This window comes from Lactuca virosa, chromosome 2, assembly GCF_052849685.1.
Source record: "Lactuca virosa cultivar CGN04683 chromosome 2, Lactuca_virosa_CGN04683_v6, whole genome shotgun sequence".
In the NCBI taxonomy this organism is placed as follows: Eukaryota; Viridiplantae; Streptophyta; class Magnoliopsida; order Asterales; family Asteraceae; genus Lactuca; species Lactuca virosa.
The window spans coordinates 137,752,021-137,755,677 of NC_136427.1; positions in this window are offsets into that span (position 1 = coordinate 137,752,021).

A 3,657-nucleotide genomic window follows, 5' to 3' on the forward strand; every position below is an offset into this window, starting at 1 on the left:
AACCGAAGGTGAGGCTCGATTGTGTATGGGAACCGAGAGTAGAAGAGGAACCGAGAGTGGAGGGGTTCGGCTGCGCAGGCTCGCTCCTCGGATAGAAGCTCAAGTCCTCGGACTGAAGGTCAGCTCCTCGGACAGAAGGTGTAGTCCTCTCGGACCGAAAGTGAGAAGAGAAGAGCAGAAGGTCAGGCTCGGTTTGGAATGATCAGGGGACCGAAATAGACCGAGCGCTCGGTCCATTCGGGTTGAGAGGGTTTCGGTTCTCAGGAGTTTCGGTTCCTAAGAGGAGTTTCGGTTCCTAAGAGGAGTTTCGGCTCCTTAAGTCTGTTTTTCGCGTAGACTTCCGTTTTTGGGCTGTTGTCGTCAAATTCGAGGGTCGGGATGCCCCGAGTGATTTTAAGAAGTTGAGAGAGATTTCGAGAGAGATTTGGGAGAGATTTGACATACTTGGAGAGATTGGGAGAGATTTCACATACTTGGAGAGATTTCTCATTCAGAGAGATATTTGGGAGAGATTTCACATACTTGGAGAGATTTGGGAGAGATTTGACATTCTTGGAGAGACTTCTCATTCAGAGAGATATTTGGGAGAGATTTCACATACTTGGAGAGATTTGGGAGAAATTTGACATTCTTGGAGAGATTTCTCATTCAGAGAGATATTTGGGAGAGATTTCACATACTTGGAGAGATTTGGGAGAGATTTGACATTCTTGGAGAGATTTCTCATACAGAGAGAGATTTGGGAGAGATTTCACATACTTGGAGAGATTTGGGAGAGATTTCACCTTCTTGGAGAGATTTCTCTTACTTAGAGAGTTTTGGGAGAGTTGGAGTGAAAGAGATTTGGAGAGACTTCTTTTGTGACCTTTTTGAGTGTTTGGCTTTGCAACGCAAGGTTCTTACACTCTGTTAAGCCTTGTTATGAATGTTATACGCTCTTGAGGGGTATGGAATAATGTTTTATCGAGTAGATTCATCACTTACCCTAATTAGGGTTTAGAATTTCCGAACACGAGAAAACTCTAAGTGATACTTTATTTTAAGATTGCGAGTAGTACAATAAAAATCATAATGGAAACCCTAATATACAAGGGTTAGATGTGTTGACCGGTTTAACTTGTTGACTTTAGTTGACTTTGACTTGGCCAAAATTTGACAGTTGACACATCATCCCTCCCGTTAGAAAGAATTTCGTCCCGAAATTAGTGTTTCGACTGGGACTTCAAGAATTTGGGGGAAAGATGGGGGAACTTTTCGTAGTATAAGGAAATGGATATGGCGGGGAACAACCCGCTTGATGTTAAATGACGACCTTGGAATTTCTTATTGTAATTTGAGCTGATTCGATTTAAAGGAGTTATTGTTTTGGAATGATAGTGTATTCTACGTGTGACTTTATGCTCTCCACTTTATACTTGATATTACCACTATGAATATTTTATAATGTAATTTGCGAGTACTAGTATTACGAATGTTTCATCAAATTGTGACGAAATATGCATTATAAGTCCTACCAGTTCTTTTATAATCGCTTGGTGTAAACTAGTCGTATATCATTAAGATTGCAAGGGCATTCGGATGGGTGACCCCGCCTTAAGCCCACAACCAAACAAGGAACATGAAATGAGGCGGAGTCACACATTCTAAGTCCATAGAATCTTAATGATATATGACCATAATGTTTACACTAGCCATCATAGATTCACCAGTAAAAACCCTACGTTTTTATATAGATGGTAAGACTTTTTCGGGTTTTGACGTGTTCTCGAGATTTATGGTTGATATACTTTAATCGATGCTAGTTTTAGTAATAAAAAGAAATTTTAGAATTTAAATGTCGATGTTAGAAACACGTACTGATATTTACGGGCGGTTCCGGGGTGGTCTCTCCTGCGGTGATCGCAAGCACCCTTCCACCATCACCGACATCTCTTGCTCTTGGGCAGTCCCTTTTAAAGTGTCCTGTTTCGCCGCACATGTAACAAGCTGGGCTTACTCCAAAGCCAGGGACCTGGTTGATGGGTCGTGCTGGTGCCTTACAGAAACGGACAGTGTGCCCCTCTCTGTCGCAATTTTTGCAATGCATCTTCCGGCAAGCCCCAGTGTGATGGAAGTTACATTTGTTGCATTTCGGAAGGGTTCCAGCGTATTGTTTTATGGGTGCTGGCGTGGCGAGGGTTGTGGCAGCATGAACAGCAACGATCTGTTGCTTCTTAGTGATGTCCTGGGCTGGTTGGTCCTTCTTTATTACTTTTATATATTGTCAATTGCATGCCTATAAATGTATAGTTATATAAGTAATGTTTAAAGGACTTAGGAAGGCTAGCTCGCTTTATCTCCTTTTCCTCGTTGGGATGTGGCTTTAGGGCATCGGTTATTCGTCCGAAGGTCGTCTAAATATTATTTATATATCATGTATACATGTATTGACATAAAAGTTCTATCGGTCAATTCAATACCCTTGGGTAGCAAGGGTATACTTTCATGTTCATAAGTTACAAGTCAAATTACTAGTAAACTACGATAGGCGTAGTTTAGGAAGTTACTAATACTATTACTAGAACAATGAATCATACAATGAGTCAGTTCATTCATGATTCATTACATGCTAGATAGAGAGAGAACAGACAATACATCTAGTACACACAGAACATTACAATACATGCAAGATAGAGAGAGAACATACAATACAGCTAGTACACAAAGAACATTACAATACATGCTAGATCGAGAGAGAACACACAATACAGCTAGTACACACAGTATATTACAATACAATACAGAGTGATGAGAAACAAAACATACAGGCTAGACAAAGAAAGAACACACAATACAGCTAGCACATACATATACATTACATACAGTTATGTGAGCCACTAAACGGGGCATGGCACTACCTGCCATGACCGTTTTTGTATCCATAATCTCCTTAATTGGGGAGCGTATGAGTTTGCATATAGATCTATACTGGATTGACTATCCTACACCTTGCTGCTCGCTACAGTGGGACTTGCAAGTCTACGGGTGCCAAATGTCATTTCTTACGGCGTCTTACATCGTCGTTTTACTATTGAGTCGGTAGCAGGGTACAGGCCGATCACATGGTACTTTAAATAGCAATTGGTTTAAGGTAGTTAGTACAGCAGTAGTCACTTAATATAATACTACAGTACTATATTATTTTCCCATTACATTCACTTCGTGAACATTCACACGATGCACGGTAATGTAAAAACTATATTTTTGGTTAATGATAGTCGTATTTGGGAAAATACACACTCTTACAAGAGATACACACAGATACTAGATGCCTTGGTAGAAGGTTACTTTTAGTAGGAAACATAGGGTTTTCTTGGAGGTTCAAAACTTTTACACACTTATTCTTTACATACTTACAAATACATACTTAAAAATACATACTTACAAATACTTTCTTACAAATACAGACACTAAAATACTTATGATCTCAACAGCTTTAAAGCTGATACTCTCTTTGAAAATAACTTGTATCCTCAAGTCATCAGTAGACAGGTACCGGTGCAAGGTTTAGAGAAGATGGAGCTCGTTCAAGACTCATCTTTTATTTTGATTTATATTTTGGTGTCTATATAATTTGACAGAACACACTTGTACTAAAATTATATTATTAATGCAATG